The sequence below is a fragment of the Diabrotica virgifera genome, chromosome 5, assembly GCF_917563875.1.
Source record: "Diabrotica virgifera virgifera chromosome 5, PGI_DIABVI_V3a".
NCBI lineage: Eukaryota > Metazoa > Arthropoda > Insecta > Coleoptera > Chrysomelidae > Diabrotica > Diabrotica virgifera.
In genome coordinates, this window is record NC_065447.1 from 150,199,664 (window position 1) to 150,225,688 (window position 26,025).

A 26,025-nucleotide genomic window follows, 5' to 3' on the forward strand; every position below is an offset into this window, starting at 1 on the left:
AGGAAGAATTATTTATATATGTATATATTTTTCACTTCTCTTTAATTTCATTGTTTGATTTAGAATAAATATGTTAAATTCTTATCTTATCATAATTCATTGCTCTAAATTTATCCCTTTTGGAAGCAGTCTCACTGGTACTTTTAGTGGTATCAGCTAATTACCTTTCTCAGCGAACCAGCACCTATAGAACCTGAGATTGGAACAATTTCATTAAAGTGGGGTCTATTTACCAGCCTCATAACAGTGGGTAATTAGCTGATACCACTAAAAGTACCAGCGAGACTGCTTCCAAAAGGGATAAATTTAGAGCAATGAATTATGATAAGATAAGAATTTAACACATTTATTCTAAATCAAACAATGAAATTAAAGAGAAGTGAAAAATATATACATATATAAATAATTCTTCCTCTGTATGAAAAAGAAGAAGAAGATATATACGTATAAATAAAATAATATGTACCTAAAAATAAATAATTATGAACAGTAAACAAAAATGACAGATTTTATAAACTAAATCTAATGAAAATGTCCGAACGAAAACTACGAGAAAAACTACGGTATTGTATTTAAACTTACATAAATGTTCCTCGCACTAAAATAGTCCGTTGACCGATATGTCTTTATATTATGAGCTCATAAATATAAATAATGTCCTTACCTCCAACTTAATACCACTTGCCTAGGTATGACGAGAATTTCCACTCAAATTTTGCTACGAATCAGATGACCAAATTTACGATTACTAAATATTTAACGGGAGAGACTCTGGGTATTTGTATCTTCTATTTAATTATCCTTTATATTATTATGTGGAGAGAAACACAAATATTTGTCTCTTTTGGGGTTATTTTTCTAATTTCTTTCTTGAACGAGATGATCTGCTAATTACGGGAGATGAATTTTTTTTATATATTGTCACTTTGACGTTTTTGGTTTTTTTCTTTACGTGACAGAATCATATTTTTGACGTCACTAGAGATGGGAAATGCCGCATATGTACAATAATATAAATAAGGAACGTACTTCTTTGAATTTTGTGAATATTTTGTGAGAGTTTCGAACATATTGGCCGGCCTTGACAAGGCGATGTATTGTCAAAATGTCTAAATAAATTAATAAGCTAAAAAACAAGAACAAAAAAATCTCGAAGGACCAGATCCCAGATGGATCAGAATGTAACCGTAAACTAAATCTTATACTCCTGTGTAACAATGCTAAAATCTAAAATTGAATCTTATTACCTCTATCGCTAATATGACTGGACTATCATGTCCTGGGCTATGGCATTCCAACTTCCATGAGTTTGGAATCATCAATCGGGAGAAGTGAAACACGTGTAATGGGCCTAACATACTCCCCGGATGAAGTTTTAACTTTAATAGATCGGACTAATCCATCCTTACCGGGATATATCTCAATCACACGTCCAAGTGGCCAACAAAGGGGAGGCGAATCGTCGTCGCGTAAGATAACTAGATCATTAATCTGTATATTTTTAACAGGTTTACACCATTTAGGTCGATGTTGCAGTTGATGAAGATACTCTAACTTCCACCTTTTCCAAAAGAGTTGTCGAGCTTGACAAATTTTCTGATATATATTCAACCTATTCGAATTATGTTGCGAGAGATCTTTTTCCGGATGAGCAGTTAATGCAGTTCCGATAAGAAAATGCCCAGGGGTAAGGCAGCCATAATCATTTGGGTCCTCAGAAAGTGGGGAGAGAGGACGCGAATTTAAAATTCCTTCTATTTGGGTCACGATTGTAAAGAAAACTTCATATGTAACTGTGAGATTTTTCATTATTCGGTATAAATGCCGTTTCGTGCTTTTTACGGCGGCTTCTTGAAGACCTGCCCAATGTGGTGCCTTAGGTACTATAAATTTAAATTCTATTCTATTTGTTGCACAGAAATCCAAGATGCAATTAGAGTTTGCATTATTTGCAAAAAAGTGGTGCAATTCAACGAATCTGTTACTTGCACCAGAAAATTTTGTACCATTATCACTCCATATAAGGGCAGGATTGCCTCTACGTGCTATAAACCTTTTCAATGCCATTAGATAGGCATCGGTTGACAAGCTGGTAACAACCTCGAGATGTGTAGCCTTTGTCACCATACAAACAAATACGGCGATATAGCACTTTTCAGTAGCGGCCTTTCGTAATTTAGAGGTTTTTAACAAAAAGTAACCGGCATAGTCGACACATAGTCTACAAATTTGAACTCGGTCCTTGTGCATACCGGCCATCATTTGAGTAGTAAATTTTGCTCGAAATCTATGACAAAGAATACATCGGTGAATAACCTTCTTGACCTTATTTAAACCGTTTATTACCCAAAACCGTTGCCGAATATTAGCTAGAGTAGCTTGAACTCCAGCGTGTCCGAGTGATATATGCACAGACTTTATTAAAAGCGAGACTGTGTGGTCGTCCTTTGGCAACAAAACTGGATGTTTATGGTTAAAGGACAGCTCAGACGAGCCTAACCGACCACCTACCAATATAAGTCCACGTGAATTATCGATGAAGGGAGATAGAGACCAAATACGTGACGAGCTTCTTGTGCTATTGTCTAAAAGAACCTTGTATTCAGCTTTGAAATATTTTCTTTGGAGACTTTTAACGATAAAATTTTCTGCATTTAGTCGTTCATCCGCGGTTACTACCTTGCCTGACTGCAAGCGACTATTACTTCCCTTGAAACGAGCATTATGAACGAACCGAAATACATAGCTAACGGCCTTAACTAGTCTTTCATATTCAGAAAATCGCGAGAAAAATTCAACCCAGTCTAGCACATCGTCTATTGCGACGTGATGTGAACGAGAATGTTCCGTTTTTTCTTCCGGTAACGAGTGTAGTAGGATTAACTTTAAATTTGAATAGTCAATAATTCTTTCTTGTAAGAAAGAAGGACCATAAAACCACAGAGAATTATTTGAGAGTTCCTGAGGAAAGGAACCTCGAGAATTTATATCCGCAGGATTGCCTGAGCCTGGTACATGATGAAAATGTACCTCTGGAGTCAATTCCTTAATTAATGCTACCCTATTCGCAACATACTGTTTCCATTTAGACGAATCACTGGCTAACCAACTTAATACTATCATGCTGTCTAAATATATGTGATATGAGCCAAAGGATAAACCATTCTCAAAAACCTGTTTTAGAGTTGCAAATAACCTAGCAGCTAACAATAGTCCTGCTAATTCCAATCGAGGAATTGTAATTTCCTTTAAAGGAGCTACCCGAGATTTTGCTGCGACCAAACTTGACGAGACTGATCCATCTAGATAAAGGGACCTTATATAAGCACATGTACTATAAGCATCCTTGCTGGCGTCTGAGAAAATATGAAGCTCCTGTTCTCGTATTAACTTGTTATGAAAATACCATCTCGGAATTTTACACATATTCAATGATTCAAAGCCATTGACCAACCTTAACCACTCCTTAATGATGGAATCGTCCGTGATGACGTCATCCCATCCAATTTTCAGTTTCCACAATTTTTGCAGTAACAGCTTTCCCTTTAAAACGAATGGGTTAATGATGCCTATTGGATCAAAACACTGACTTACTATTGACAATATGCGACGTTTAGTAAGCTTACCTTCAATTAGATGACGAGGACTAGAAAAATAAAAACTATCTTCTTGCGGATTCCAATGCAGTCCTAACACTTTACTATTTTGAGATTCGTTAGTGTGAATTTCTACATTATCGCGAGCTACCAGATTGTTAGACATCAATAACTCTGATGAATTTGAGTTAAACTTATGAAGAGAAAAACAAGCTGCATTCAGAACAGTAGACAATTGTTCATACAACACTTGCATGTCATTTAACGTTTGGGTACCGGCTAAAATATCGTCTATGTATGTCTGATTTTGAATCGCATTGGTGGCCAAGGGCATTTCATGGGCATTGTCCGCTATATCTTTTAAAACTCTTTGACTAATGTATGAACTGCATTTTAACCCATATAACAACCTTTTATACTCAATTATCTGCAATGGGTCCGAGGTATCCGAGGTACTTAAATCGGCAGTAAGAACGTACTTAAACATCCTGAAACGACATATAATTGAAAACAATGACGGCTGCAAATTTCCACCATTTAACATTACTTCATTTAAAGCAATGCCGTTAGAAGTAGGACAAGAACCATCGTAAACCACACGAATACCTATACTACCGTCCGCTTTCTGTTTCGAAACATTAAAATGAGGAATTAAGTGTTGATCTTTACCTACCACGGGATGAGGATCTTTGACTGTCTGTGAAATTCCTACCTTCAAATGATCATTTATAATAGAATGGTATTGGGCAAATACTTCGGGATTAGCAATCAGCCTTTTTTCAACATTTTAAAACCTTTTCTGCGCAATTCTATAAGAGTCGCCTAGTTTAGACGTCGCATTTTGAGAACTAAAGGGTATAGAGATTTGATACCTGCCATCCGGCAATATCTTGGTTGTTTCTTTAAATATACGCTCCGCCATTTCAGCTTCAGACCCGGGTGTATGGATTATCGGTATCTCTTCAACCTTCCAAAATCTTTCCACGAGAGTGTTAAGGCTTTCATCATTTCCCTCTGACACTAGCAACGATACATGTCGGTCCTGTTCTTCACAAGATGCATAACTCACTAGACCCAAATTTCGAGAAGGATTAGTAGAATCCTTGTAGCGATGATATTTTCTATCAACAGAACCACCAACAATCCAACCGAACAAGGTATTTTGAAGAGTCGGGAGTCCTTTACCTAGGTGAAATATGCCATCCGAGAAAAGTTTATAACAGAAATCTGCGCCGAGGAGAATAGAAATTTCTGACCTAACGTGAAACTCATCATCAGCTAATCTATACTCGAGAGGAATATTGAGCTTGGATATATCAATCTCTACCTGAGGTAACTCACAAGTGATATTTTCTAATACTGCACAATTAATATTTAAACTATTCTTTGTATTACTTGAATAAACTACGAGATCAACCATTTCTGTTGATTTAGCTACCCGAGACCCTACTCCTAGAACACTAGTTGTGTTTGCGTACGTTTGAAAACCTAGTCTTTCTACTAAGCTACTCTTTATCAAGGATAGCTGACTAGCCGTATCGATCAGCATTTTACACGAGATATAATTGCCAAATGCATCTGCTATTTTTACTTTACATGTGGCCAATAGAATAGAGCCCTTTTGTACTAGAGGTCTGCTAACAGCTAGCGCTGCTCGAGAAATATCATTTTCTCTATTGTCATTTAAAATAGTAGCACTCCGTTGTACCTGACTGTCAGCTGAAACTGTAGGAGATTGTCCTCTGGATGCATCAGCGAAGCCTCTTTTACTTCCCATATTCCTGTTGCCTTCACTGTTGGACGAATGGTGCAGGGACGAATGATGTTTTTTATGACATAAAGCACATAACTGAGACGAAGTACAATTAGCAATTAGATGAGAATGTCCTAGACAATTTATACAAAGCTTCGATCGTTTCACAAAAGACAACCTATCTTGAATTGAGAGTGCTTGATATGCGTGACAAGCGTAAATTTTGTGACCCGTATATTGCAAAATGAGCATTTATTGACATATCCCGAAGATGGACTAGCTTTACGATTTACCACCGTTGTATGAAACGAGGCCTGTGTTTCCTCCTTTCTATAATGATATTTATTCCTTTCTTTAACGTTTAGATTCTCTAAGTGAGAACATCTTTCATCTATAAAGTTAAGGTATTCATCAAGAGAGTCTATTTTTTCGCCTTTTCTTTCAAATTCTATAAACCTACGTGTACCAAAGTCTAAATGTCTATCAATAAAATTAATCAAAATCAATTGCAATAATTCAGAGTCAGAGAGAGTTAAATTATTTATAGCTTGCAACGTATTTTTTATCTGAATATAAAATTCACGTACTTGAGTATGGCTTGCATTACTATTAAGAGACTTAATATCGAGTAATTCGTTTAATAATGCTTTTATAATATTATATTTATTTGAATATCTATCTTTCAAAGTTTTTAAAGCTATATGAAAGTTATCATTCGAAACTGTTATATTATTAATCATTTTGAGAGCTTCACCTTTAAGATATGACTTTAAATAAATAAAACGTTGTACATCGGTAATTTCATTATTATTTATAATAAGGGCAGAAAATAAATCGAAAAAATTTGACCATTGACTAGGGTCACCAGAGAAATATTGAATAGAAATATTGGGTAACTTTACACTAGGTGCCGTACTTGTCTTATTATTGACTAATACTTGAGTTGAATCTATTACGACTCTGTGCTTCTGAGGATTCATCTTCTCAGCTAGACGAGCTGATAACTCAGAAAACAAATCCTCCTGAAGGGACCTGTCCACAGGTTCTTGTGTGTCAGGTGTAGCTAAATCTATTATATCTTGATTTACCGAAAATTTATCAAAGGCATCTTTTAACAGTGACATTTTATTTTCTACAATGAATAAATTAGTTTCCGAGTTTAATTTACTATTAACCCATTTCTGAATTCTGGTCATAGACGCTTTCGCGGATTTGCAATTTTCCTTGGCCGTTTTAATATCCATTCTTAAAGTTCAGAGAAGTACCTTCTTTAGAATAAATGTGTTAATTTATAATAAGAGAAACAAAGAAACTTAATAAAATGAGAGAGAAAAATTAATATGATCTTTAATGAGTTAAATTAATAGCAAAATAAGCAAATCACCAATATCTATTCAGATCCGGCTCGAAGGACCATGTTATGAGGCTGGTAAATAGACCCCACTTTAATGAAATTGTTCCAATCTCAGGTTCTATAGGTGCTGGTTCGCTGAGAAAGGTAATTAGCTGATACCACTAAAAGTACCAGCGAGACTGCTTCCAAAAGGGATAAATTTAGAGCAATGAATTATGATAAGATAAGAATTTAACACATTTATTCTAAATCAAACAATGAAATTAAAGAGAAGTGAAAAATATATACATATATAAATAATTCTTCCTCTGTATGAAAAAGAAGAAGAAGATATATACGTATAAATAAAATAATATGTACCTAAAAATACATAATTATGAACAGTAAACAAAAATGACAGATTTTATAAACTAAATCTAATGAAAATGTCCGAACGAAAACTACGAGAAAAACTACGGTATTGTATCTAAACTTACATAAATGTTCCGTGCACTAAAATAGTCCGTTGACCGATATGTCTTTATATTATGAGCTCATAAATATAAATAATGTCCTTACCTCCAACTTAATACCACTTGCCTAGGTATGACGAGAATTTCCAATCAAATTTTGCTACGAATCAGATGACCAAATTTACGATTACTAAATACTTAACGGGAGAGACTCTGGGTATTTGTATCTTCTATTTAATTATCCTTTATATTATTATGTGGAGAGAAACACAAATATTTGTCTCTTTTGGGGTTATTTTTCTAATTTCTTTCTTGAACGAGATGATCTGCTAATTACGGGAGATGAATTTTTTTTATATATTGTCACTTTGACGTTTTTGGGTTTTTTCTTTACGTGACAGAATCATATTTTTGACGTCACTAGAGATGGGAAATGCCGCATATGTACAATAATATAAATAAGGAACGTACTTCTTTGAATTTTGTGAATATTTTGTGAGAGTTTCGAACAGAGAATTTAATACAATTTGTATAAATATGTACCTATACAGAAATAATAAACTTATTTCTTTGATGCCTGAAAACGGATGATCGTTTTGGCGTAATTGGTCAGTCTCAGAGACACTAGTGGACAAGCTTTTCTATAACCCTGGATGACAGCTATTGCATGACCCAGACACTAACCATTAAATTGTTGCAATTTGTTATATATTTGTTAAAGGAACTTGAATAAAGTATAATGTCTTTAAAAAGTGGGAAATTTTATACTATATTTTCAGGTTTCCCAAATAAAAACACTGTCTGTGTTTAAAACCTAGTCAGGAAATAAAATTCAGACAAAAATATTTACTGAAAAACAGGAGTATTTTTTACTAAATTAATGTGTGTTCACTTTTATTTCAAACAAAATAGAAATTTGAAAAGTTGAGTCCTTTACGTTTTCTACTCTGGTGAACATTTTTCGAATTGGCGCTTACAGTGTTTCTACTTGGGACAGCCGAATTATGAGATTATATTGCAACAGGTTCAAAATTAATTTTAAATTAATATTTTTTTACCAATAAATTAATTTTTAAAAATGTCAAATTTCCCAACTTAAAAAAAGGTGTCTTAATATGAGACCATGTGGTATCCTAATATGAGACATCACGTTATGTAGGTTAAACAGGTGATACAAATTATTTTTTCTGCAACCGTGTTAAAAATGCAATTTTTTTCACTCCATAGGAGCGTTAAAAATGCTACTTTAAGGCACTAGTGCTTTAAAAATTTTAAGGCACTGCAGTTAAAAGTGAATTGTCAAATTGTGAAACGTCAAAATATTTATATTTTCATTTATTAACATTAATATTAATAGTACAACTTGCGCAATTTGAAAAAGGTGGTTTAAAAGGTTTTTAAAATTTAATTTAAACTGTATTATTGCATTTTTAACACGTTTGTAGAAAAAAACTATTAAAATTTGTTAGAATATACAACAATAAAAGTAGATGTGATTCTATAGTTGTTATGATTTACGTATTGACAGTATAGGCATTTTGATGTAAGAAAAATATAAAAATGGAATGTCAGTCAAGTTCAAGTAAAAGTTTTTGTAGGTATTGTCATGTAATTGAGAATGAATAAATTATAATTGTTGATATATAAGACGTTTGTAGAAAAAATATTGTATGATATACGTGTTAAAAAGTACATTTTTAAGGCACTCATGTGAATTGCAGAATTCGCTTCGCTCATTCCAACTTTCACAAGCGTGCCTTAAAATTGTACTTTTAACACTTATATCATAAATACATAACTGTTAACGCATTTTTATGGATATAAACTGTAGGTATTACATGCTGTAGACATGATTCTATTGTTCTGAAGCTGTTTATTCGTGGCATATTATGCAATTTCCTTTTTTGTTAGAAATAAGCCACAATTTAATTTAAAAATAAATATTGTAAGACTACACGTCAATAAATTTAATTTTTAACTTAAATTGCGGCTTATTTCCCAATAAAATAGTAAAAAGACATGATGTTATACTCAAAACATTAGAGTACCCTAATATGAGATATCTCATATTAGGCATACTTGAGGGTCTCATATTAGGAGGAACCACGTGTAAATTTTTAGTCCGTATTTTGAGTTTAGGATGGGTTTTTGCGACACTACAACTGCGTGTTTCTCTAACCAATTTAAGTAGCTATCAACTAATTACTAAGGTGATTTTTTTCTATCACCTTAAAAATAAAACATCATTTTGAGCTACACCGATTAAAAAACTTTTGACTAGCAAAAAACTTAAAAACTTCACTAACTGGTTATACTAAATCACATACACCCGATTTATTCACAGCCTACTGGAAACACTACCAGAGCTTAGTTTTTACGCCACTCACCAGGCTGCAGCACTTACAAGACTCTAGAGACAGGGGTCTCATATTAGGAACGGGATAGGATCCTTAACCCTACTAACCTTTGTGCCTTTTCCTTCCTACAAGGTGTCTCAAACTTTTGTTTCGTTTAAAACACATGTTAAATTACAAAACCCTCTATTTTTTTTGTTTCTAGTGATATCAGAGACAATCAAAAAACAAAATGTTCACAAAACATAAGACTACAATACGATTCTGATGTATACTCTGATGTATGCACAAAAAAATCACTTTTCACCTAGGTACCATAATATATTTTTGTATTATAACTAGACTTAGGCAAATATGCAAATTGCATATTTTCATATTATGCAAAAAATATGCAAAGATGTAAAATTTTGCATATTTTATAAAAGTGTGCATAAAGTGCATATAATTTGAAATTTTGGCTGTAACTATGTTTATATTATTGTAACAAATAGCTTGGAAATCTCAATATTTTTTTTATAATCTCTTGGTATTCAAATTTTTGGTATCGAAAGTAGTAACTAATAAAAGATAGCGGCTTATAGTTTTGTCCTTGAATATAAGGGTTCCATAATCTGCCAGTTTATATCTCTAGGTAAAAATTTTTATTTTAACGGCCAATTTCACTTTTGTTGTTAATAAGTCGAAAAATTGAAGCCGTGAAGACGTGTCTTTGTAATTGTGAATAATTGTGCTTTGAATATGCCGAAAATAAACTGTAATAAAATTTGAAAGTGCTTCAACTATTATAAAACCTTACAAAGAGGTACTTATGAATATGGATAAAGTTTATTGCTCATTTTGTGGCAAAATCGTAAGTACCTACGTGTTATTTGTTATTTTATTTTAAATATTTACACGGTGGTACAAACAAACATTTCAAAAATTGAGAATATTTTTAATAAGTGTGAACACAAGGCTGCTTCGCAAGAAATCTTCTCTCTTACTTTTGTCTTGAACAATAGTTAGTTGGCCTTTATTTTACTAAACACAAAAACATATATATTGCACTTAATTAATTAACTGCTTTTAATTTATGTTAATAGCATTTTTTCTTTAAATATAAAAAGAAAAGTTTGAGGCCTCCTGTAAATATTTGGGAGTTCTTCCTTCTTGCGCAGTCATTTCTTGATAATTTCAAGATTACTGCACCAATTTTTATTGAATATTTAATAATTTAAATATTGTAATTGTTATGCAAATAAAAGTTAAAATATTTTGATAATTTTAAGATTCCTACATCGATTTTTATAATATTTTTAAAAGAATTCGCTGCAAAACGAAAATGAGAGACATCTACATTTCAATTCGTTCAGAGAAGAGCATAAACGCCCTTAGGTTAGGTACGTTTCAGTTTCACCCGGATAGGGATCGGAGGTTAGGGTTGGAGAGATACATGGTTCCCTTTGTGAGGTATATACCTAGTGTGACCAACTCCACTTCAGTCGAATCCGGGACAAGGCTAAAAAAATACCCGAAATCCGGGACTTTTCAATGAAAATCGGGCCATTTTTTTCACAAGACGATAATTAAAATACAGAAATGAAAAAAAGGCCATCGTTTTAGTTTTCGTAGAACTATAATACCACGATATAAAATGCATGCGTTTTGGATGTGGTATTAGTATTACACTCTAGAAATTGTCGAATTTTTTCGTCCCACCAATTCAATCTGATGAGAATTCTTAGAAGAGTAACGTATTCAAAATTTCAAAATAGAATTTTACCAAAACGTTGAAAATTCGGATGGCCCGGAAGCCTTGTCCGGGACGCCGGGACACGACTTCGTAATTCGGGCCATGTCCCGGATTTTTCGGACTAGTTGGTCACACTATATTATATACCCCTCCAAAACAGCATTTAATAATTATTTCTTGTTACGACAATTCGAAATAATATCCTTTATTTGTTAAAATATTTAAACTGAAATATTTAATTACATAAACTTGCGTTTTTACTTACTTACTTTACGTTTGTAAAATACATAGGTAAAAATGTTAGTTAATATTTTGTTAGATGCATATTTTCTGGATAAACATGCATATTTTTGCGTAAAATATTGCATATTTTTGCGCTTATTTCATAACTTTTTATTTGCATATTTGCCTAAGTCTAATTATAACTATAAGATTTATGAGGAATCGTCTCTTTAATTTTTTATAAGCTACAAAAATGTTTTATACAGTTTTTTTTTTGTTAGATGCATCATTTTTAAGGTATTTGCAAAAAACCGTTAGAAAAGGTTACATTTTTCAATGAAAATGGCAAATATTCAATCACGAATAACTCAAAAGATATTGAGTTTCCAAAAAAAAATTATACAATAGTTTTCGCTTAGAACTAGGTTTTCTAGCCACTTGACTATTTTGAAAAAAACATGTTTCACCCCAGAGAAGAGGTGGGAACCACCCCAAAGATAAAAGCGCACATCGGCATAGGGTAGGAGATAAATAGAGGCTATCCCCAAAATTTGATTAAAATCCATGCAGTAGGATAGAATTCGGAGGCCGGAGGAAATATCCTACGGTTGCTCTCATATGCGCGGTAATAACCGTCAAAATAACGTAAAAGATGGAAAACATAATACGTTGTGCAATAAAAAGGGATGAAGCTAGTAGTGGTGTAAAATTATCGATAGGAACCTCTTAATTTACATTACATTACATAGTTTCCCACCTTTAAACGTTAAATAACCCACGTAAAATTATCCTGTCACAGTGACAGTTGTCATTCTCCTCCGATACTTGTGGGTGGGAAACTGTAATATAATGCAAATTTATAGGTTCCTCTCGATAATTTTACACCTCTACTAGTTTAATTTTTTTTATTTCACAACCTAGTATGTTTTTCATCTTTTGCGTTATTTTGCCGGTTTTTAGCGCACTCATCACTATATAAGATTTTTTATGTCAATTCAATGATTTTTTTGCCGGATAGACTGGTGTAATAGTAGATGTAGATAAATTATAACATTATTCGGTTATCATTGTGCTGTTTCCTCATATTTTATTTGCAATGGAATTACTGATAAGAGAGTTTTGCTATTGTGACGAAGATGATTAAAAAGAGTATCATGACTGGGATTACCGATAAGAAAGTTTTTTATTATGAAGGAGATAATGAAATGCTTTTTTTATAGAAAACCAATTAGAGAATTTATTTGTCTAATGGAAAATTTTACGTTGAAGTTTATTTTTCTAGAATATAACATACGATTGAAACTGATTCATTTGACAATGTTTTGCTTATTCGTTTTTATTATTAGAGTCGAGTTTTTCACCTATATTTTAATTTTTAACATTCTTAGGTAAAAATGATGAAATTAAGTCAAAATAATTTTTTTATTACTTCATAAATGTGGGATGAGAAGCTACATTTAATAACTTGTTAAGTACTCCAATTCATTCAGTTCGAAATTTTCCATTCAAGGGTGTAATTCCATTTAGATAAATTAGGCTACCAATATTATATATTTCTTTGACTTGTGGTCTGATAAGTAATCTTCTTTGTGAGAATGGAATGACTATCCTTTTTACAAAAAAAAAAAAGATTTTCCACCTACCTCTACCGAAAGTATACTTTTCCGGACCTGATTGCAGTGACCAAAGTAGTGCAACTTTTGTCGTACCTCCCCTAGGGAGGAAAAGTAAAAGTGACATCATGGTATTTCATTCATGAAATATAACTTATTGACGCCCTGTACAATATCTATTTTCTATTACGTAAGTATTTATACATTTTAAGGTTTATTTATAAAACACCCTGTATTTTGCAGAATGGTAAAAAACAGTAAATTGTTATATTGATTTATAGTATATTATATACCTAGCGGGAAAGTACTCTATTTCAGCCGAGCGGCAAGGTAGTTTACCGAGGTGCGAAGCACCGAGGTAAACTACAGACGCGGGGCTAGGATGAGTTCCCGCGAGGTTTGTATACTATTTTACTCACAATCGGTTAGTAGTTTATGGATTTCTAATACTCACAATCACTTAGGTGTGGAAATATCTAGCGACAGGCATCTGTGGCAAGAATCAAAACAGCAGGCAATGAAAGCAGCGAGAATATCTGGTTTCCTGAGGGATATAATCTGGCGGAATAAATATATGAGCACCGAAAGCAAAGTCCGCATTTATAAGACATGTGTTAGACCCGTACTGACATACGCAGCTGAGACAAGAGCCGAGACAACAAAGACCAAACAAATAATGAGAACAACAGAGATGAAAACCCTAAGATCCATAAGAGGTATCACACTCAGAGATAGAATACGAAACGAAGACACATTGAGAGAGCTAGGCGTTCAAGACGTAGTGAGATGGACAAGAGCGCGACGACGCATGTGGAGAGACCACGTAGATCGGATGGACCCTATCCTATCGGATGGACATCACTAGTTTAAAAATCGATGGAAAAATATTTCTTTTTGCTGATGGTACCAGTATCACTTGGAGCAACTCAAATATTGCAACTCTTCATGCTACTATAACTTCTGATCTACTTACAATAAAAACCTGGTCTGACTCTAATTTATTCTCGTTTAACGTAGATAAAACAGTAGCATTATCTTATAAAGAGCTCTTCAACCATTACCTCTTAATAACAGCCAGATCAGTACTGTTGATTCTGTAAAATTTCTTGGTATTTTTTTAGACAGTAACCTTAAATGGTCCCTCCATATTAATTTGTTAAGGTGATACAGTAGCGATCAACAGGTAGCCAAAAAGCGTTCCAAGATTGCGGCTGTAATTTTAAATATTTTTTCGAGTTATTTGGCACACGTATTCGTAATATAATAAAGAATGGCGGTACAGAGCCCAATTTGAAAAATATATTAATATGTGGAAATTACTCTGTAATTAAATACAATATAAAAAAACGAGCCTGTACCGCCATTAAGAACAAAAAAATACACTTTCTTCAAATAAACTTTTTTATCCGATGCCTAGATTTTGTGTCATTTTGGAACTACTAATGAAATAAAAAATTTTTTAAAACAATTGTTTATAAGTTTAAAACATTGCTGAGGCCGCTTAAATAATCCGATTTTAATTCTGTAAAGTGTATTAGATAGGTAGAGCACCTCTTTATATGCAAAAAAATTAAACAACTTCTAAATGGTCTACTTTTTGTTCAGAAAGATTTTAAAAAATTTTTGTTAAAAACATTTAGATTGCAAATTTATTATGCAAAATCTATTAGGTCAATTTTAATGAAATTTGGTACACGGTTTAAGTATGTTACAAAGAATTCCCTAAGTGAATTACTAAGGTTCTAAGTGCCACCAAAGTGGTTAAAAACATTGAATAACAACAGGCGTATTTTGCTCCCTTATTTTGTATTTATTGCTATATTGCAGAAAAGGTAATATTTTTTAAATTTTTTAAGAAATTTTAGATTGCAAAAATTTTTATTCAAAATCTAGTCAAAAATTATTATTCAAAAAAAGTCAATTTTAATGAAATTTGGTGTACGGTTTTAGCACATTACAAAAATTTTCTAAGCGAATTAGGAACGTTCCAAGTGTAACCTAAGTGATGGAAAATCATTGAATAAGGACAGGATTGTTTTGCCCCCTTATTTTATATTTATTGCTATTTTGCAGTAAGGGTGATAAATTAAGACCTTTTTAACCAATCGCATCTGATAGAAAATTTAATTATCTTTGTTTTATTCCTATACGACTTTCTTCCAGAATGAATCGTTTTAAAGTTATAAGCAAAGAAAGTAGAAAAAAAAACGAAATTTTTTGAAATTTTTAAATATTTTATTTTTTTTTTATTAATGTTCCGGGCATATTTGAGAAGGAGCATAAATCAATTATTATTAACGAACTTATCACCTAACTTTATCCGCAAAAATCTGAATGCCACCTCTCATGTCCACCTAAAAACAGATCCTTACTGGTCTATAAAGCATATTTCTATTCTATTCTATAAAAAACTATGGAGGGTGGTTTGCTTTAGATTAGTAAATTTATTTTTGGAAATTTGAGTTTCTACCGAATCTACAAGTTCAGAGACGAGTTGGGCCAAACTAGAATTTCCCTTTAACACAAAAAATGTTTCAATGTCTTTAAGGTTTTCGTAGGCGGCTTCATTAATGTCTTTTATATTCGAACTATTCATTTCTTCGTCGTCACTTTCACTTTCTGATAATGTTACAACAGCCTGGTTCTGGTTCACCTGAAACTCTAGTACACACTCTTGAATACTTATATCGGGATTTTCTGTCAACAAAGTTCCATTTTTTTTCGTATAAGTTAATAAATCTGTAGAAAAAAAAGTCTTTGTTTATTTTTGATAAATCAGAAAGTGGAAGATGGTCATCAGAATCTTCTTCTTCAGGCGCAATATCGATCTGTGAACTGAATCCAGCTTTAAGAAAGCAATTATTAATTGTTTTAAGTTGCACTTTTTTACATGCAGTTACGGTCCATATTAAGGCGTTGGTAATATTTATAGACTTCTCAATCTCCTTCGTAGAATCATATTCGTCCATTGGCGACAGTAGCCTTCGAAAAATTGGTGAGTGGTTAGAGGATATCTTAAGGAACAAAGGTGACATGGTGCCAACTTGCGATTTTACCCTGGGGGTGGATGCCACCCCTCCTCGGGGGTGAAAATTATTTTATTAAAAATAACCCCACAATTCGATAGAGGGGCAAATTATAAGCAAAATTTGTTATATACGGTTATTAAAATAAATCAAAACTTTTTGAGTTATTAAAGATCAAAGATTTTAATTTTTCGTGAGACAAATGCATGTTTTTAACCGATTTTTCATAAATAAATGAAATACTTTAAGTTTTTATAAAAAAGTTATTATTATCAAAATTGAGGCTAATAAAAAAGAACTTCTCCTTACTAGAAGAACCTTTCTATGTTAACTAAAAGTAAGTTATAGGTAATTGAATGTATATTTCTTCGTCGATTACCGAAATATAAGTATTCAAGCTTAAATACCGGCAAAATGATGCATTTTATAACATAAACGTATTAAACATGTGTCAAAGTTTATAGAAATATCTATCAAATAAGCCCTCGAACAAGTTGATAGCATTAAAATTTATGCACCAAAAATGTTTCAAAATGTATCTTTTAAAAATTTTTCCACAAAATGTTATTGTCTTTTTTTGTAAATAACTCCGTTAATTTTTAAGATATCAGGTTCACCTAAAAAATAATTAAAAATTTATTATAAGAGCTATTAAAAATGTCAAAATTAGTCTTTTAAACCTCTCACTTTTTTGACAATAAAAGGTTAAATGGCCCCGGTTACATGGTTCTCGCAGCAAAATTGAAATTTTAAACGTTTCTGTCTCGGTTATTTTTTACTCTGCGGAAATAGTAAAATGGGTAAAGTATTTGGAACAGAAAAAACTAAAATCAAAGTAAATATCATTTTTTACGTATATTGAGTATTTTTGGAGTTATTATCAAAAGGAAATGAAAAGTACGATAATTTTAAAAATTCTGATTTTTTTAAATTGTATCTTTTTTTTTTCAAAAATATGCATTCTAAACCGGTGAAAATTATTGAACTCATTAACTATATTAACCTAAAGAAATTCTTGTGAGGATTACTACAAATTTTATTTTTTGTGGAAATGGCTTATGTTTTATTTTTCACATTTTCCTAAAAAAATCAAACAGGTTCTCTTATTTTCATCATAACTTGCTTAATTTTGATGCCACTAACTTCTACTGGAGCTCATTTGATAGGTACTCCTAAGTACTTTGACAACTGCTTAACAAGTATATTCTATAAAATGCATCGTTTTCCCGTTATGTAATGGTAGGGGAGCAAAGTATGCTAAATGTGCAGTCACTCGAGCGTTATGGGGACCTATTGGGTTGTGAAGAGTAGGTCCTAAAACCAAAAAAAGTTAAGTAAAGTTTTTCATTTTAGTGGGCGCTTGCCATTTTTTAATTTAATTTTCCATTTCCAATAATCGTTTTTCCGATTAAAACGCCATCTATGCATAATTCGAAAAAATGTTTCGAATAAAAGTTACTTATTTTTTCATAAGGAATCCAAATCTGCAATAAAAAATGGGGCTCCTATTTAAGATTTTAAAGTAACCCCCCACTCCACCTCCGTGGGGGGTCGTGTTTGGTGCCATTCGATAGATTTTCCAAAAATATTAAATAAGTGTATTTTACAGTTTTTCGATATGATGTTCATTTCACGAAATATCGCGGGATTCGTATTTAAAATATTAAATTTACCCCCCACCCCTCTTCGTGGGAAGTCATGTTTGATGTCATTCGATAGATTTTTAAAAAATATTGAGCACATATTTTTTAGTTTTTCGATCTGTCATTCATTTCGCGAAATATTCGCTTTTTTCTTGTGAAACTTTGGGACTAACCCATTTCCTTACACCCGGCTCAAATTGTCAGATTTTTTAAATATACACTCTTTTGCGTGTACTCATGATACTACGACAACCAGAGATAAAGCCACTTCTAGAACAACTTTTAACCGGTGACGTCAGCGCCCGACAAACTTGTACGGAGACTTATGGGAAAGCATAGAGTTTTATACGGTTTTATACATTCTCGTGTTATTAAATAACTGAAATTGTCGTTCGTCTGTTCTGTTACACTGTTTAATTTATACTTTGATGAATTATTGTAATCATACAAGTATGTAAAATAATACAATATATTACGTAAGTATTGTACTAAAAAACGTAATAGTTTTTTCGCTGTAGAAATTTAAGAGGTTTCTTGACATGACTTTAAATAAATCGTGTCAAATAAAAGATGGTTTAACAAATCATAAAAAAACTAAAGTTTCAAAAAAGTATTAAAATTATAAAAACAAAATTAAGTAGATAGATTTAGATGGATTTAAAGAGGTGGCCGTTTAGCCTATTCCGCTGCTACTTTTTCAGATCTATTGTGGTCCTCTAATTCTAGATTACATTCTTTAGTCTGGCCCTTTTTAAAAGGTCCAATAAGCCCCCAATTCTCACCGCACATTCTTCTACATTTGCCCAAGGACATAGTAGCTTTCTGTGTGGTTTTCAGGATGTGAGTATTCCATTTAATCATATGATCAGTATAAACCCCAAGTTATTTTGTTTTTTTGGCAAATGAAATCTCTGTTCCTCCCAGCGCAGCACCGGTAGTTTTAAGCCTTCTAGTGCTGTCCTTTTGGTGCAGTTGGCGATTTGTTTTCTGAACATTGACTATCAGTCTCTCTTATTTACACCGGTTGTCAACTATAGTTCGGGCTTCTTGCATTCTCCCAGACACCAGCTGGGCAAACCTGCCCCTGATTACGATTGATATATCGTCAGTGTATCCTAGACAAAAAAGTCTTATGTGGAGAGATTTTTGAGATCATCTACCAAGGTTGCTCAAAGTAGAGGTGACAGAACTCCTCCTTGTGGACAGCCTCCACCTACTCTTGCTTTGATGGTTGCTTTAACCAGAGTTAATATTGCGGGTCCCGGTGAATTCGTAACTATTTTAATCCCCCATCCTAATTATAGGCCAACTGGTAACTCTGGCCCTGAGTTAATTTTTCGATAACCCATCAACTACCGGTGAATTTGTAACTCTCATTTTTTTAAAAATTCTTAACGATGTTGATAATCTAATACCGGTATTCCAGGTATGTACTTGTATAAATTACCCTCTTTGAAGGTGGTGTAAAAGTTATTCATCATTTATGTATTGTCTCTTGGACGAGTTACATGATAAAGTCGAAATAAATTTTGTTAAAATGGCTGAAATACTTGTAACAGATTTCGTAATGAGTGAACGTGGATGCAAGTTATTAGTGGTAAATAATTTTAAATATCACTTTTTAGTGGAGCACTAGAAGGCTTAAAACTACCGGTGGTGCGCTGGGAGGAACAGAGATTTCATTTGCCAAAAAAACAAAATACTTTGGGGTTTATACTGATCATATGCTTAAATGGAATACTCACATCCTGAAAACCACACAGAAAGCTACTATGTCCTTGGGCAAATGTAGAAGAATGTGCGGTGCGAATTGGGGGCTTATTGGACCTTTTAAAAAGGGCCAGACTAAAGAATGTAATCTAGAATTAGAGGACCACAATAGATCTGAAAAAGTAGCAGCGGAATAGGCTAAACGGCCACCTCTTTAAATCCATCTAAATCTATCTACTTAATTTTGTTTTTATAATTTTAATACTTTTTTGAAACTTTAGTTTTTTTATTATTTGTTAAACCATCTTTTATTTGACGCGATTTATTTAAAGTTTTCTGCATGTCAAGAAACCTCTTAAATTTTTACAGTGAAAAAACTATTACGTTTTTTAGTACAATACCTACATAATATATTGTATTATTTTACATACTTGTATGATTACAATAATTCATCGAAGTATAAATTAAACAGTGTAACAGAACAGACGAACGACAATTTCAGTTATTTAATAAGACGAGAATGTATAAAACCGTATAAAACTCTATGCTTTCCCATAAGTCTCCGTAAAAGTTTGTCAGGCGCTGACGTCACCGGTTAAAAGTTGTTCTCGAAGTGGCTTTATCTCTGGTTGTCGTAGTATCATGGCGTGTACTTAACGTACCTTATCTTAATCTGACAATTTCGAGTTTTTTTAAGGATAGATTTTTTTTTCGGGCCCCCCTTAACGAACTCCCCTGTGTTAAGAGCCAATATATGGTAGAGGTACATCTGCAAGATACCAGGTTTCTCCCCATATGATAATCTGACGCGCTCGAGTAACTGCAAAAATCCCCGCTTGGGCTCCCCTACCATAAGCTTGAATACTTAGATTTGAGTACTCGTCGAAAAAAATATACATTCAATTACCCATACCTCACTTTGAAATAACATTAGTTTAGTTCTTTAAGTGGGGAGTGTATTAAATGTTTTATTGGGTGCGTTCGGACGACCACAGCGGCTGGACCGCAGTAGCTGTCAGACGTCACTGCTGGAAGTCAGCCGCTGAGAGATTTACTAAGCTTTGTCTATCACAAGAATCTACAGGTCGAGCAAGTCTTGTAAATTTCACGATTGCGAGCCACGTTTCACGCAACCGTGTTTGCGTACTTGTGTTTCGAGTTGCGTGGTCGTGCGGAGTTATATTTACCAATTCGCGCAATCGTACTTGAGACGCTGTGTCGGGTGAGGTGTTTGAAAATTTGTGTAACTTGATTGCTTGATTCTGTGGTGTGAAGGTGGTTAAACTTTTGTTTTATTTTTTTTTTGTTTTGTTTGTTTTTGTTGTTGCGAATATATCGCAGAAAGTTTTTAGATGAAGTAATTGTATGATGAAGATAACACAGAAAATACAAGAAGGCAGCATACTTTGCAAAACAATTGTTACAATTTGAAATCAACAATTTGTTAAGTTGTTGTCTTGCAGGTAAAAAAAGTGACTTTTTAAAAAAATTATATCTTGGAAACTAAAAATTATTTTTATTTATAATTGAAACATGTAAAAGTATAGTACTCTCAAAAAAATTTCAGCCAAAAATATTCATTTTTGTAGAGTTGACTGCAATTTTTCCACAACAGCCCTTTTTTGCAGTGAGCAGCATAACAAGTCCAGTCTCATCTGAAATCAAAGTTTCTTGTAGTTTATACCTCTGGCTAGTGAATGAACAAAGGATTTTTTATTAGATGAGGTCATTTTTGTTTTATAAAAAAAAACTACTTTAAAAATGAGAAAAATTGGGGTCAAAAATGTGTTTAAACTTATGTAAAATCTTCAAATTTATTTTTTTTTAATTCCTTCGTTCATATTCTAGCCAGAGGTATAAACTACAAGAAACTTTTTGATTTCAGATGAGACTAGTTATGCTGCCAACGCAAAAAAACTTAAACTCTACAAAAATGAATATTTTTGGCTGAAACTTTTTTTGAGACTACCTTAAGTACTATACTTTTACATGTTCCAATTATAAATAAAAATAAATTTTAGTTTTCGAGATATAATTTTTTTAAAGTCACTTTTTTACCCACAAGACCTATGTAACCCCTTAAAAAAATGTTTGGAAGAATATGTTTGATGGCCAAGATGCATACATATATTTAGAAGGAAAGTTCCTGATTTCTGTAGTATAATACATAATACCGAAGAGGAAGTAGCCCTAAGCGCCGGACTCCACTTGCGATTTGTAGTTGTGAAGATTGAACACATTCTTTCAAATAGAAGTCAATCCATGATTATTTAGTCACAAATGGATTGACTTGTATTTGAAACAATGTGTTCAATCTTCCTGATTACAAATCGCAAGTGGAGTGCGGCGGTAATAACACCAAAATATTCCATATAGGTCCATAGAAGGTACACAGACATTGAAAAATTCCTGGAATATCCCCGAAAACATGTTCCCTGAACATCCTGTGTCAGCATTTTAAACATTACCTGAATGTCTTATTGGAACATTCCATGAATGTCCACGAATGTTCTCTGGACATTCAAAATATATTTTGTAGACATTCCCTGGATATACCAGAAATACAGTGATGAGCGCTCTAATAACCGGCAAAATAGCACAAAAGATGTATTAAGTAGTGAGATAAAAAGACATGAAACTAGTTGAGCTGGGAAATTTAGCGATATTAACTTATACATTTAGATTGTATTGATTGTGTACCACCTTCAGACGTATCAGACGAGTTTGGAAACTACCACTGTCACAGTGACAGTTTTAGTTGACATACTCCTCCGATATGTGTAAAGGTGGGATCAATATAACGTAAATTTAAAGGTTAATTTCGCTAAATTTCCCAGCTCGACTAGTTTCATTTCTTTTTATCTCACAACTAAATATGTTGCCCATATTTTGCCGGTTATTAGGGCACTTATCACTGTACATCCTTGCTGATGTGACAATACCTCCTATCTGTTTTTTCATGAGTTTTGTATGAGAGATGGAAAAACATGTTTTAAGGTCACCTCCTGTGTTCATATGTAAGTTTTGACTTGTTTTGTAGTTCATAGATAGTTTAATTTACTACAAAACAAGTCAAAAAATATCATATGAAAACAGGAGGTGACCCTAAGACAAGTTTTTAGTCTCTCTTACAAAACTCATGAAAAAACAAATAGGATGTATTATTACATCACTGACGATATGTGGCCATACCAAATAATACATCCTTGATAAATATAAACATTTTTATTGAACAAAATCTTTTCATACATTTTTTTAATGCAATTTACTGATATTCCTAAATATTTCAAAAAAATGTGTCACATTTGCTTTGTAAACCTTTCTTTTGCCTTTCGTAGCCACATATTCCGTTTCCTTCCTGGTTTTTTGTAGACCACTTCTCTCAGCTGATTCTAAAAAAAATGAAATAAATGGTAATTTTTCTATCCTTTACAATTAACAATCAGAAGAAATATTATTTACAGATAATGATATGCATAATAATAATAGGTTTGTTCTAGCATCAGTTTGAAACCATCAGCGAATAGTGGACCAGCGCGAGTAGAGGGGATCGCACTGGTGACTGTATTATGTTCTTTTACTGACCAACTGTTTGCTGATGGTTTTTGACTAGTTTGACTGTTTGCTAGAACAAACCTAATAATAATAAATATTTTGTATTTTGACAATGACATCTGATGTGGAAGTCAAAACATTAATAAAATTATTTTTTCAAGTTAACTTTCACATGCGCGTCTTAAAATTGTACTTTTAATACTTATATCATAAATAACTATTAAAACTATCTTAAGAGGAAACAGTATCGATCAACAGGTAGCGAAAATGTGTTCCAAGATTGCGGCTGTAATTTTGAATATTTTTCAAGATATTTGGCACACATATTCGTAATATAATAAAGAATGGCGGTACAGAGCCCAATTTGAAAAATATATTATTATGTGGAAATTACTCTGTAATTAAATACAATATAAAAAAAACGAGCTTGTACCGCCATTAAGAAGAACAAAAAAATACACTTTCTTCAAATACAACTTTTTTATCCGATTTTGTGTTATTTTGGAACTACTAAAATTTTTTATTTCATTAGTAGTTCCAAAATTACACAAAATCTAGGCATCGGAAAAAAAAGTTTATTTGAAGAAAGTGTATTTTTTTGTTCTTCTTAATGGCGGTACAGGCTCGTTTTTTAAATATTGTATAATTACAGAGTAATTTCCACATATTAATATATTTTTCAAATTGGGCTCTGTACCGCCATTCTTTATTATTTTACGAATACGTGTGCCAAATGCCTCGAAAAAATATTCAAAATTACAGTGACAATCTTGGAACACGTTTTGGCTACCTGTTTATCGCTACTGTATTACCTTAAAACATTGTAATTTGCTAAACCAGTATATTTTACTCTACTAGCTACCTCATTTTCCACTGTTTCTAAAGACTTGTTTACATGGGTAGAGTTTTGAGGAGAGTAGGGTAGCGGTAGTACTCTACCAAAAATGGCTTGATACCATTCACATGAGGAGAGTACAAGTATATTACTGATGCTAGTATAGTGAAACCGATTTTTGTATTTTTAAACACTCTTGATTATAAGTGCACCTTAAATTCTTAATTTTTTGCTTAAGCTCGTTTACTCCAAAGCCCCCTTTGCTATTCTTTCGACGATTTCATCCTCCGCAGCTTGCTGCAAACTTTTATTTCTGTAGTATACACTACCTAAATTCCATAAACACTGGTATTCGCCGTATTATAGCTCTACAAGTTTTAAAGTTTCATCTTCGGTGAACTTCATTTTCACTATTTACACAAAACACAATTCCAGCCAGAATGACAGCGCCCCCATGTACTCTCCTACCTACTCTATTCTGCCATAATTGAGCGTGTTCCATGGGTAGAGTGTGCAGCCGAGTAGACATTTTGGCAGTAGTGGTGGTCATAGAGTAGTTACTTTGCCATAGGTTGCTAGTCACTCTACTTTAACTCCAACTATACACTCTACCAGCTATTCTACTGTGCTGAGCATTTTTACAGGTAGAGTTACTCTACTCTATCAAGTACTTGCATCATTACTCTACCTGTGTAAACAAGTCTTAAATCTACTGAATGAAAATCTACTTAATCTTAATCTACTCTTAATGAAAAATGTCTAAAATCATTTACCCACCTAGTATTATTGTAGAATTTAAGACAGTCCAGTGCCTTATAAATAATTTCAATATGAATATTTTTTCCTTTAATTCTCCTTTGATACCACTCCATTTTAGATTTTGGGGAACTTATTTCATTGTGTTTATAGCCCATATTTATTGAAGGAACCCAATCTGGAGATTGTTATTATCGATTAAGTCGGCTGGTTTTCCTATAAGATTAAAATGTTAACATCTTCAAAAATCGTTACTGTTGTAATTGTAACTTACCAGATATAAAATGATTACAGCAGACAGGACAGGAAAATTTTCATTTCGCTAGTAAAACCTGTACATTGTATTGCATTTAACCATTGTTGTCTCTCAGATACCTTATTTAGTTCAGTTTAAAAGTGAACTTTATCACAATTACTTTGCATTTCACACTTCAAAACACAACACCAATGAAGCATAATTATCTTTCTAAATTAATACTTCCAGAGAAAATGTTAAATTAATCTTTGTACAACACAAAATTACAAAGAAATACAACTAAAATTATCTAAAACTCATTAAGAACAGATAGAATAAGATTTATCTTTTACACCCAGTAGCCATATTGACATATTGATTTAATTTTGACAGCATGTTGGAACGGATTTAAATTTGGTAAATGTAACTCCGCAAGACCACGCAACTCGAAACACAAGTACGCAAACACGGTTGCGTGAAGCGTGGCTCGCAATCGTGAAATTTACGAGACTTGCTTGACCTGTAGATTCTTGTTTCCCTATCACGGCTGGATACAACCACTCAGCTGATTTCTGCTGACAGTCAGCCGCTATGGTCGTCCGAACGTACTCATTATCTTTAATTTTGGTAATAATAGTTTTTTTTTACAAAAGCTTATAGTTTTTGAGTAATACGTGAAAAACAGCTTTATAGCATGCATTTTTTTAAGAAAAAATAAAGTTTTTGGTATTTAATGACTCAAAAAGTATTGATTTATGTTAATAACTTTATATAACAAATTTTGCTTAGAAGTTGCCACTCTATAGATTTCTGGTATTTTTTTTATTAAAAAAAAATTTCACCCCCGAGAAGGGGTGGCATCCGCCCCCAGGGTAAAAGCGCAAGTTGGCATCATGTCACCTTTGTTCCTTGAAATATCTTCTAACTACTCACCAATTTCCATGAAAATCGATGAATTCAACGAAATTGGAGGTGAAAACCTTCAGTGACTCCACTAGTAGTATGTTTTAAAACATTTTATAATCCCTTGATCCAGGGTTTGGCATTCTGATGTAGTATTTGGCGGTAGAAATATTAGTTTAACATTGGATAAAACAAGTTGTGGATGAGACCTGGCATTGTCTAGAAACAAAAGAATTTTTCGATTTTCTCTCTGCATTATTCTATCAAATTTATTTAGCCAGTCTGT

General features: G+C 32.8%; 1 protein-coding gene and 1 long non-coding RNA gene across 2 annotated transcripts in view; both read right to left on the reverse strand.

The window, feature by feature from the left end:
- The window catches only part of LOC126885494 (NFX1-type zinc finger-containing protein 1-like), a gene marked incomplete at its 3' end in the record, with an annotated part of 372,388 nt that overhangs the window by 332,991 nt on the left and 13,372 nt on the right, over positions 1 to 26,025 (reverse strand).
- Positions 22,666 to 25,359, reverse strand: LOC126884507 (uncharacterized). Its single transcript, XR_007698072.1, has 3 exons — positions 24,876 to 25,359; positions 24,623 to 24,817; positions 22,666 to 22,847 (listed from the first exon to the last, which is right to left on the reverse strand). It is a non-coding gene; the product is annotated as an uncharacterized LOC126884507 (long non-coding RNA).